Here is an 11511-nt window from a genome sequence, read left to right as displayed (position 1 = left end):
AGATGGCGGGATTGCGCATTTTTGCACATGAGTAAGAGACGACGCGCGATTATGTGTGCGTATTCTCTCTTAGTCGCGTGCAGTGTGTGCCTCCTCGCAGTAACATGCCATGTCGGCTCTTTATTCAAATAATCTCTCAATATAAGTACACATATATATAAGTACATACATATATATTTATCTATACATATATATACATTCAATAAATTAATAAAACAGTAAAACTTTAACTACAGACACAGACAGTAGTCAAATTAAAAGAAACTGACAGTTGTCTTCCCGTGAAGAATATTATAGACAAAAGTGAGGGTTTTAAAAAATATTTTCGCGAATAATCGATCGGGCTAAGTTGACAGCAAATCAACGTACAACGTTGTCTAGTTTGAGTTTTGCGAGTGTGTGTATCAGGGTATATCAGCAGGAGCTTGGAGCTGCTACACAAACTCAATCCACACTATCGTACTCAGCTCAGCAGACTCTTGTACATATTATTTGAGAGTTAGAGTGATGGTGATGGCGATGTGATGGTGGACATCCGTGTGTGGGTATTCTGAAAGACCCGAGAGCCGAGCAGAAGGAGATATATGGTGGGAGTCGCAAAACTACCGAGTAAGAGAGTAAGCGAGACACCGAAGAAAGAGGATTCAGCGCTGAGGTGAAGAGCGAGAGGACTTTTCTCGTATCCGCTGCTGTAGTAGTGGAGTAGTCATCGTCTTCGTCGTCGTCGTCGTCGTGTGCTTTGTGTCCAAGTGTTGTGCATTTATATCTACATATATGTATTTTTTTATCAAAGGGTATACTATATCTATCTATCTATATGTATTTATGTATTTATATTTATATACATATATATGTTCCAGTAGCAGCAGTAGAAGAATAAAGAGTAGTTGTTGTACTCCCGAGTTTAGAAAAAAAGAAGATATAAGACACGAGACACGAGCACGACCACGACCACGACGACGACGATAACAACGACAACAAGAGAATCAGTACCAAATGTACTTGCTCAACTAAAAGTATACTCGCGATTTATAAATATTTATCTGGAAGTGCCGGTAATCCGAACTTATAAATATAACTTTATTATTTTCTTCATCGTACAACTGATAATTATTATTAAAAATAATTATTTATTGAAAAATAAAAAAAACTGATAGACTTTTTTTTTTTTTTTTTTTTTTTTTTTACAGGAACCAAGGTGTCAAGTGGTGAAATATTAAAAGGATTTTGTATAAAATGAGACCGGGTGATTTAAAATCTGGACAGTTATTATTAAATAGATATATTGGAAGCTACAGTGTGTATGGTATAAATTAACAACTAACTAAAACTGGTGTGTTATGTTCCATGTTACATTACATTAGTTGGGTCTATATTTTTGCGTGCGCTGTATAGTATTCTGTTTCTGTATACAGAGTTATACAGAGTAGACTAAAAGACGTGTGATGGTCGCTGTTGCTGAGCGAGACTCACTGGCCGGAAATATATAAGCCTTGAGAGCTAGAGTTTGCTCAGTACTCCAATATACAACTGAGTACAGTAGCCACCAGTATAATAGTGATTTAGTTTATTTTTTTTTTTTTTTCATTTTTTTTTCCTTTTTTTTTTTAACTCATGTTCTTTATTTTTTCAAAGCTTTGTATGAAATGAAAGATATTGTGCTGAGAATGAATAAGAGACATCTAAAGTTTAAGACTACACTTTTATATGTACATACATGCTTATATATTATTTATATATATACTTATATACGTATACATATATATTTATATAAACATGTGTGTATATATAACTGGATAGGGCTTTTGATTTGTGTATAAATGTAGATGAGTAATAGTAGTCGTAGACTCTTTAAATTCTATGAGTTTTTTTTTTTTTTTTTAATGATTATTCTATGAGTAAGTTTTGTGCGTATATATCGTATCGTGTGATATGTGAGTTGGTCGGTGACCAGAAGGACGCGGGTATATATATATATATATATATATATATATATATATAAAATATATATGAAGGAGGTGAGGAGAGACTAGAGAGTAGTAGTGGATCGAGAGGGAGACTCAGTCGTGCGCGCGAGAGGGCAGTGATCTCTCGGGGAGCGGCGACCTGACACCAACGACCGATAGCTATAGGATACATCCATCTCGCTCTGTTGAGCATCCCAGACTCCATCACGATCTTACACTTTTAAACTCATCTGCAGATACTCGGACCATTCCAAGACCAAGAAGAAGACAACGTTATAGAGTACATTTCTTCTTTCTCAGATCATCACCATGGTGCATTTTATCGTGGTACACAATACTCATCGTCTTCTTGCCCAGTGGATCATTCAGCACCATCATTTGATCGGATTACCAAGGTAAATTTCTATCTATATATTAATGATAATGATAATGACAGTTCTTTATTTCCTCTCGCCTATTTTTCGGTATTTCATGTGTCTGTTTTATATTTTATGGTAATAAGACGTGTGTGTACGTGCTATGTGTACGAAAAAAAAATAAGTATATGTGTATAAAGTATAAAGAGTTAAAGAGAGAAACTGGCAACGACACGCGGTCGCTAAACTTTTTTTTATTATCTGTCCGCGAGAGCCTCGTGCTCATCAGAAATCGCATGGCATATCTTAACTTTTTTATTTTTCACTGGTAATAGAATTACAAATACTCTGTTTGCTTAACATTTATTTATTGATTTATTCATCATCACATACTACGAGATTAATTTTTAAGCAAAAAATATTTTTATACATATATATTACTTCAAAATGTAAGAAATTATATTAATTATTTTTTTTTTCTTCTCTAGGTATGTTGCTAAATTTACAAGTTTAAAAAATTAATAATGAAATAATAATAATAATAACTATAACTACAATGACTACGTAACTCGAGCCTGTTGTCTGGGTTCAAGTCTTTAACGGTCAAGGTGTTATATACATAGTCCACCGTTCATTCATAAAATACCTACTTTGATGAACATTATTTTATCAATAATGTGCAACGAGCTGCCGGTATAGTATGCTACACTTACTGTCTGATGTGGAAAAAATAAAAACAACAGTATATTATATACAGTACGGGAAGAAGAAATAGTTAGAGAAGGAGCAGAAGGAGGGGCTTGGGCTGGAGAGAAAATAGTAATTATAAAATATGTTAAAGACAGCAAAAATGTTATTAACTATTATCGACAGCTACCATCAGCTTTGAAGCTAAGCGATCATACCTAACCGTGGCTAGGCTGAGCATATGATGCCGTGCCATGCCATAGGTTACAGCTCAACGCGTAAAGATAGTATGCTTGTATATTATAAACGATCAAGGGTTCAACTTTACTATATACTATATACACTAATTCCTCTTCTCATGCGTGGGCTGTATGCGTGTATTCATTATAAATGTTATGATCTCTTCCGTTCCCTCGTGCTTCCAAGTTTACTGACCCGTTAGTTATTTCAACTCTGTCCGTCACACAGAATTATTTAATCAGCCAGACGTTTTTTTTTTGTATTTTATTTTTTTCTCTTTTACTCAGTTCTATGACCGGTTTTTACCTACTCGTACATATATAGTATATATAATAAAATATAATATAATACAATTTAATATAATGCTATATGTGTACACACATATGCTCTTATTTTATCTTCATTTTATTTATTCCGATGGGAAATGTTTTAAATATATCTACGCACGGTAACGTTTGGAGTGTACTCGGTCTTCATGTTGTTCCGGGAAGGATATTTTGAGTGTGAAATGAATAAAAAAAATTTAAGGCGGAGCGTGTTTTCACGGCCCGATCCCCGATCTCCAAGTGTGATGTCGGGCACAAAGGGCCATACCAGGTAAAATATTTTCCGAGTGCAATGTGTCCCAATATCCCCCACCAAAGGGAGTCTCCCGCGCGTCTTTGCCCCTCGAAAAACGAGAAGGCGGAGCCAGTTGAGCCCTTGACATGACTTTCCAATAAAAAATATTCTTTTATGGTATCACAATACATTGTTTACCTCACTTTGTTTACTCTGACACGGTCATTTATGTTTTATTAGTTTAATATTATCACATTGAGATATTTTTGCTGCAATAACATTTTTTATCTTTCCTCCGTTTATTCCATACGTTGGTATAATTATATTGTGAGGGAAAATATACTGTTGTTACAAAAATTAGGGGGAGAAGAATACGTGAAAGTCGTATTTGAAAATTTTTTTCTTATTGTGAGAAAAATTTTGTACATCAGCTATAATTTTTTTGCATATAAATTATAAATACATCTACCTATTAAGAAAACTACAACTCTAGGTTGATTTTTTTTTTAAATTAAATTTTATCTTATTAAAAATTTTTTTTCGAGTAACTTTAAAATCAACCTTTGACTCAATTACTAATCAATTGATTCTTTAAATTCTCATTATCATTAAAATTAAACTCAAAAATCTCACATTGACAATGCGAATTTTTCAAAATTTACTTTTTTAAGAAAAAATAATTTTTTCCACATATGACAGTATACTGATAAAAAAATTAATTTAATTCAAGTTAATAATTTTGAAGAATTCAATTACCTTGAATGAACTAAAAAAATTAAATCTTTTTGATTTAAGTAAATCTTACTGGATTCAAAATTTATTTTTACCCAACTCAAACTACTAAAATCCTTCAAAATTTTTTTCTGTTGAACCGTAAACTTTTTTATCATAGTGTACAAACTTCATTCCGTTCAAAACTCGATTAATATTTCTCAGATTTTTAAATAACATTTAAAAAAGTGTTATTCACTCCACCTTAAACTTAAATAAGTTATGTCCGATTACTTAAAATTTTCTCTATTAACACATCATTTACCATCGCCCATTTCTTATTAAAATTAGATTCCAATTTAAAATCAACATCTTTTTGTCTATCCATACTCTCTTCAACATCATCAGCAACAACCAACTTTTATTTAACTCCCAAGTACAGTAAAGACAAACAGAAATATAAAGTTTAGCATCTCGATCTTGCTTTTGATCCTTTTAATTTATTTTAAACTCTACTCTATCCAAAGTCAAGATAAATATTCATTGGTTTATCATCTGATTTATTTATTGTCTTCATTATTACTGTATATAATTTTTTTTTCCATCAACAATTCAACAATTCAACTCAATTGATTCCACCGCCATAAATAGAAGAGGACGAAAATAAAAAAATCAATAAAATAATAATTCTCAAAGAGCAATAATATATATGTATATATATACAGAGCCAGCAATTCCTTTGTTATATTTAGTATCGAATAAATTCGGTCATCAACCTCGAAACTTTGCCGACTGGTTGTTTTCCCCCAAAGTCTAGAGGGTCTCAGCCAGCGTCTGAAAACGTCTTTCACCCTTCTTGTCGCTCTGGGAAAATAAGTGCCGACGATCCTACTGGAGGGTGTGTGCCTACCACCCGGGTGACCGTGGGGTGCCGCGAGCACGTAACAATGTTGCGGTAGGCCTCTAGGCCAAACCTCATCACTATCACTATACATATACATTCACATATACATATCCATATCTTTCTATACGTATATCCGTCGGTTATTTCTTCACCCTTACATAAATCCAGAATAATACTTTTCGTCTCGCTCCTTCTTATAAATTTATCTCAAAGTTGAAACGAAACTCTCGGCACAATAAAACTAACAACAGAACTTTTATTTAGTTTTTTTCAACAACTTGGTTCCTGTCTTTGCGATGTAGTTATCATTTTTTTTCTTCATACTTCTACACACATTTACTCCATATATGTGTACATATGTGTGAGCATTATGTGTGTGTATACGTTATACCCTTGAAGTCATTCACAGGTCGAAGGCCATTTTCCGTCTCGTGTCAGTCTAGTCGCGCTAGTCATCCGATCCCTCTTGAGGGCGCTCCGGTTTGCCAGACACACATGTGTGTGTCGTGCGCTAGACATTACTTTGTATGTGTGTGCTTTTATCACGCAAAAAAATATTTCTTTTTGTCAAGTGATCCGTACTCGAAAAATAGTAGAACACATACGTATTCATTTTGCATATATCTGTGAGGGATGAGGGGCTTGATATTTTGTTTTATTGAAAACGGAAAAATAATTCACCTTTTTCATTGATTTTACTCTTATTAAATGTAATCATTTTGTCATGTATCCGAGTAAAGTATGTTTGTAAAATTTTTTTTTACATATAAATTTTTAGTTAAATAACTTAAATAATTTGTTAATTTTTTAAATGAATATTAGAGTTATAAAGAAAAAAAATTTTTAATTGAGAAAGTTTGACTTTAATTTTATTATTAATTAATTTCATAAGGCTTTACAATTTTCAAATTGAATATTTTTAAAGACGATGAACTTATTTGATGTTAATTTAAAAATTTTACATTTAATTATTTATAATCCTTTAAATAGTTTCTAATAATTTAAAACAATTTTTAATTTAATACTACAAGTCAGGTATTAAATTATTTTTTTTAAATATAATCCAGATAAATTATTTTTAAATAATCTATTTATTTTTAAATAATCCAACAGCCCCAATAACACCTCTGATTAAAAATAAAAACTTTAATCTCCAAATAATTGAAAAATCAATAACCTGACCGCAAACTTCTGAATAATTAACATCCAATTCTGTGAAAACACCAAAAAAAATATATTTTTTATCTAATAAAACCTCGCTGGAGCGTCCGGTAATTGATGTCGGAATTTGTTCTCCACGGATGACAGCTTTTTAATATCATTCTACCAGTTTATATATATTTTAGGGTGATATATATCTCCCTATATCTGGTGGAAACTCGAACAATGACCTCATTTCCGTTCCCAACTCACCTGTGACTGTCATTGTCAATTTCGTAGCTCAACTTTAAATACAATATAAATAATATCTGAATTTAATTATTGAGAACTTTTTAATCCATATTTCTTCAAGTCTATATAAAATAAATTTTATCAATCACCAACAAAATAATTATTCTTCCAATAAAACCTGGATAAATAAATTAAAAATCCATCAATTTCAATAAAAGCAACACAAAATAAAAAAACAATATTCGGTTAAAATAAAATAGTATATTGTATGCATTATTGTCACCAAAAGCTCTTCATTTTTCCAAGACTTATGCAGTTCCATCGATCACACATCCGAACATGAATCCATACTCTATAAACAGAAAAGCTCAGTATACATATGTGTGTTCTATTCGTCCTCCCACATCTCTCAACATTACTCTTCGATGTCAGGACGTCTATATCTATACATGCGTATATATAAGTATATACATATATATAAAGCTCAGACTGTCGTCACCGCGTCTATATTATATATATTACATATATATGTACCCGCACAGCTTCACATATCTACTGGGAGTATATCTCAGGACTCAGGAGTTAAAGTGATGAGAAGAAGATGAAGATATGAGTCGCTCGAAAGAGTGAGTAAGAAGAAGAATATTACCGTAGAGTTTACCAGCAAAGGAGTCACAGACGAGACGAAGGAGGATAAAGAAGAAATATATAGAGTCTATATATAAAGAGAAAAAGTAAGAGAGAGAAAGAAGAAACCTTTGCCGACTATGGAAGACGTTCAAGTACAATACTTCCAGAGGAGGATAGTAATGGTGTATAGTAGAAGAGAAAATCACGACGAAAGATGGATAGAAGGTATACTACTACTACTACTACTAAGACTATCACAAACACAACCATCAAGTACGAAAGCAGAGGAACAGGATGGGGAGGATGGAAGGAGGTTCAGAAGGAAAGGTTGAGGTTGCTGGAGGCCGATTCTCGTCTCAACTTCGTCTGGCCCTACACTAGTATACTCGCAAAGGGTTCCTCACATTTTTATTCTTCTTCTATTTTACTTCTGCTGGTACTTGTTCTTCTTGTTCTTGTTCTTCGCTCCGTCTTGTCTACCTTTCCTCAGCTCCAGCATTCAGCATCCAGCTCTGTCTATACTACTCTTTCCTCAGCTACCGAGACCGAGTCCCTCACCAAAAGCTACAGGCTATACCAACTGCTAAGCTCACCAGTACATGGATGTACACGTTTGCAAACCTAAGGATCTCAACGGTTAATGCTCACGTATGTACGTACCGATGTACGATTACATTAGCAGATTGAAACGTGTTTGAGATTGGAGAGAATAAAAGATATGTTCTTCTAGGGTCACCGAACGAGCCAGGTTTGCGTTTAGCTGTGATGAGCTCAAATATTCACTCAAGAATTTATGAGTGTTGTTTTTTGCAACCTGGTGGGTACTTTAGTTTTAACGTTACTGGAACATATCGATTTTTCTTATCGGAAGGATAATTGTTTTATAAGTACGGCTTATGGCGGGTTAAGGGTTTGTGTTCAAGCTAGGGTGTGTTTTGTTGGAAAATTATAAACGTGTCGAGCTAATCTTTGATTATTGATCAATTTAAACAATACTTTTTAATTTATGGGGGTAAAAAACCAAGATTTTAATGAACTCGATGTTATCGAGCATTGACCTTGTTTATTATTAGAAAATTTAGTTATTTTGAATGTTTTTTCACGAAAAAAGTTTATATAAAAAATTTATGCAGAAATATAAAAGAAATAAATGATTAAGTATAAAATTATATAAAAATATTTTCAATAGATTTTCAATAACTCTTGGCGGATTTTCGTATAAATTTTATCTATGGTTGTGGTACACATTAAAAATATATCTCGAAATATAGAAGAAATACATGTATGCAAGTATTAAAAAAATATATTAAAATGTATTTCAAACTATGTGCTATATAATAGAATATTTTTTTTATCTATTTTTAATAAAATTTTTTAATATTTGTTTTCTTATATTATCAAAAAAGTTTAAATAAATTTTTCATATCTTCATGATCACATTGTTATATACTTTTAAATATACTTTTTATATTTTCATACTCATGTATTTCTGATATATTTTTATGCACTATCTATTTATTAGGAATATATTTTTTATACTTGAAAACTTCATTTTTATCCTAAATTTTTTTCACATGAAATTGAGTGATAAAATATGTAAACACAATAGATTTTTCCTAACTCAATCAATAGCTCTGATTTTTTTTTTATCATCTTCATACTACATCATAAAATGACTCTTTTGAATTTTACAACTCTTGTTCCTTTCATTAATTTATAATTAATATTTTAACATAAAAATTAGTGCACTAGTGTACTTTAGAACTACAATTGCAGAAACCGCAATTACCGATAACGTAGAACTTTAATTATTTAAAATCGTAAACATCTTGTTCTTTTTATTTCTTGAGATTTTCACAGCCCGTGAGATTAAAGTTTCTTATTTCTTTCTCACCGTAAGCTATTTTCATTAAATATTCTTAAAAACTTGTTCTTCTTCTCCCAAGCTCTAGACTCCAGACCTATAACATAATAGCATAGATTTAAAGCACATAAATATATTGTTTGATTTGGCAATAAGGTTCACGTATTTTTCTAATATGGGCTTGACAACAAAATCGGTCACGCGATTCATATGTCTATTACTATACACTCATTGTAAACGATTACTACTTGTGTTACTGTAACGTATATACTTTGTTGTAAATTATATTCAACGTTGCAATTTAATACAACCTACCAGTCTGCTGTTTTCTACACACAAATAAATATATATCTTCACACAAAACTGTGTATCCGTGACCAGTGAGCAAGAGTCCAATCGTTTTGCTAAAAGAAACCGCTTTTTTGTCTTAGCATCACGCGAACTAAGCTACTGATCCAGATCTCTTATATTATTTTATAATAATAACTCACGCGACTCCTAAAATCTAAACAATCATAATCATAAGTCATATTCGTCGTCATTTTATTATTTATAAATTTTCCGTAAATAAGTAAATATTTACTAAAAGGAAGAAAAGCTTACCGCGAATTAAAAACGGAATGATATGGCTTCTAAAATAAAATTCAGCTGTGTATAAAATATTTAAAAAAATACTCGGATTAAAAAACGAAAAACCGGAGATAAAAAGAATGAAAGAGGTTTATCGACCTCGCAGAAGGGCCTCGAGAGGTCGATGCAACAGCCAGCGGGTGGTCTATAATGCCGTGCAGCAGCAGCAGCAGCATCAGCCATCCAACCAACCAACCAACCAACCAACCAACCAACCAGCTAGCATCATCCAGAACTGCCGACGTTCCTCTTATTCTCTACTCTCCTCCATTCTATTCTTTTCTCTTTAAACTTTTCTCATCCTCATCCTCATCCTTTTACTCCTACTCTCTCTTTCTCTCTCTGTCTCTCTGCACCACTCCGATTCAGTTTGGTTTGTCTTGTTTACTTTTTATTTCTTTACTCGACGTTTATCACTGCAATGTTCTCAGTTCTCAGTTCCAAGTTCCCAGTTCTCAAATATACATTATACATTTTATTATTTTTTATACTTTTTGGCTCTTTGTAATCGGCTCTATGCTCTCACAATCTGATTATAATATAATCAAATTGTTTCATTTTTATTTTTATTTTATTTTTATCAAAGAAATTTTTGTAATAATTGTAATTCAAATTTCAAGTACACTGATACAATAATTTTTTTTTAAGAATTTAAAAAAATTGATAAGTAAATTTTTAACAGTTAAATTAATCGCATAAAAAAATATTTACTTTTTAATTATATTAATTAATTATATATAATAGAAACAAATATTTATTTTAGTATAAACAGTAAAGCTTTGTGAATATTTCAAATATTCATTTGAGATAGACTATAATAATTTATTAATTATCACAATAATAATAATAATCATTTAAATTTCAATTACACTGATAAAGAAATAATTTTTTAGGTTTTTATAAAATTAGAGTTTAATAACTATTTTGATAATGAAAATTTTTTAACAGAATTTATTAACAGTTAATTAATTATTTTTTTTTAATTTCACTTACAAAATAATGAATTTGATTGAAGAAAAGAAAAATTTTATTAAAGATTTTTATTATCTTTAATTAAATGAAAAAAAAAAAATTGAATCAAGTAAAATTTTTATTTTTTTCTTGTAATTACTTGAACCAAGAATTTTTTTTTGTTTAAAAATTTTTCAGTTTAATTAAAAACAAAGAAATTCTTCAAAATTACTCTCTAACATTTTTTTCTTAAATCAAATAAATTTTTTTATCAGTCTAATAAATAACAAATATTTTTTTTCTCAAAAAAATTTTAACAAATAAATTTATATTTTACTCGAACAAATTCTTACATCAGTAATGAGCATTAAATATATTGTTTAGAAATGAAATAATAATTATATCGGGCAAAATTGTAAACGGTCTTAACAGGCAAAGCACGAAATCATGTATTCGCGTTCAGCACAAAGACCGTAGGAGGTTTTATATGAAAACTTCTTGCAGTACATATTGTGTATATTTATATGTATATAATACTTGAACTAGTAAATATAAAGGCACATGTAAATATGTATGTATGTATGTATATATGAAGAAAGAGGACTAACATTAGTTAGT

The 11511-nt window shown here is 31.0% G+C and overlaps 1 long non-coding RNA gene across 4 annotated transcripts in view; it reads left to right on the top strand.

Moving 5' to 3' along the window:
* The first annotated feature begins 42 nt into the window (after positions 1 to 42).
* Positions 43 to 11511, top strand: part of LOC123260951 — a 48554-nt gene continuing 37085 nt past the window's right edge. For 2 of the 4 annotated variants that reach the window (XR_006508581.1, XR_006508579.1), the window contains exons 1-2: positions 43 to 1055; positions 1191 to 2362. This is a non-coding gene — a long non-coding RNA (uncharacterized LOC123260951). The remainder of the gene's footprint in view (positions 1056 to 1190; positions 2363 to 11511) is intronic. The other 2 variants (XR_006508582.1, XR_006508580.1) reach the window with 2 other exon arrangements.

The sequence above is a fragment of the Cotesia glomerata genome, linkage group LG3 (genome assembly GCF_020080835.1).
Source record: "Cotesia glomerata isolate CgM1 linkage group LG3, MPM_Cglom_v2.3, whole genome shotgun sequence".
NCBI classification, from domain to species: Eukaryota; Metazoa; Arthropoda; class Insecta; order Hymenoptera; family Braconidae; genus Cotesia; species Cotesia glomerata.
Note: the sequence above shows the minus strand (reverse complement) of the source record. Positions and strands in the feature narration are given on the sequence as shown.